The sequence below is a fragment of the Triticum aestivum genome, unplaced genomic scaffold, assembly GCF_018294505.1.
Source record: "Triticum aestivum cultivar Chinese Spring unplaced genomic scaffold, IWGSC CS RefSeq v2.1 scaffold76362, whole genome shotgun sequence".
Taxonomy (NCBI): domain Eukaryota; kingdom Viridiplantae; phylum Streptophyta; class Magnoliopsida; order Poales; family Poaceae; genus Triticum; species Triticum aestivum.
In genome coordinates, this window is record NW_025230903.1 from 11,500 (window position 1) to 12,622 (window position 1,123).

The following is a 1,123-nucleotide window of genomic DNA, read 5'->3' on the forward strand; positions in this document are numbered from 1 at the left end:
ACGAACTATACGATCTTGTGCTAGGCTTAGGATTGGGTCTTGTCCATCACATCATTCTCCTAATGATGTGATCCCGTTATCAACGACATCCAATGTCCATGGTCAGGAAACCGTAACCATCTATTGATCAACGAGCTAGTCAACTAGAGGCTTACTAGGGACATGGTGTTGTCTATGTATCCACACATGTATCTGAGTTTCCTATCAATACAATTCTAGCATGGATAATAAACGATTATCATGAACAAGGAAATATAATAATAACCTATTTATTATTGCCTCTAGGGCATATTTCCAACAGTCTCCCACTTGCACTAGAGTCAATAATCTAGTTCACATCACCATGTGATTAACATTCACAGGTCACATCACCATGTGACCAACATCTAAAGAGTTTACTAGAGTCAACAATCTAGTTCACATCACTATGTGATTAACACTCAATGAGTTCTGGTTTGATCATGTTATGCTTGTGAGAGAGGTTATTAATCAACGGGTCTGAACCTTTCAGATCCGTGTGTGCTTTACGAATATCTATGTCATCTTGTGGATGCTACCACGCGCTACTTGGGGCCACTTCAAATAACTGCTCTACTATATGAATCCGGTTTACTACTCTGAGTCATCCGGATTAGTGTCAAAGTTCGCATCGACGTAACCCTTTACGACGAACTCCTTTTCACCTCCATAATCGAGAAAATTCCTTAGTCCACTAGATACTAAGGATAAGTTCGACCGCTGTCATGTGATCCATTCCCGGATCACTATTGTACCCCTTGACCAACTCATGGCAAGGCACACTTCATGTGCGGTACACAACATAGCATACTGTAGAGCCTACGTCTAAAGCATAGGGGACGACCTTCGTCCTTTCTCTCTCTTCTGCTGTGGTCAGGTCTTGAGTCTTACTCAATACTCACACCTTGTAACACAGCCAAGAACTCCTTCTTTGCTGATCTATTTTGAACTCTTTCAAAATCATGTCAAGGTGTGCGTTCTTTGAAAGTATCATCAGGCGTCTTGATCTATCTCTATAGATCTTGATGCCCAATATGTAAGCAGCTTTATCCAGGTTTTCCTTTGAAAAACTCCTTTCAAACAACCCTTTATGCTTTCCAGAAAT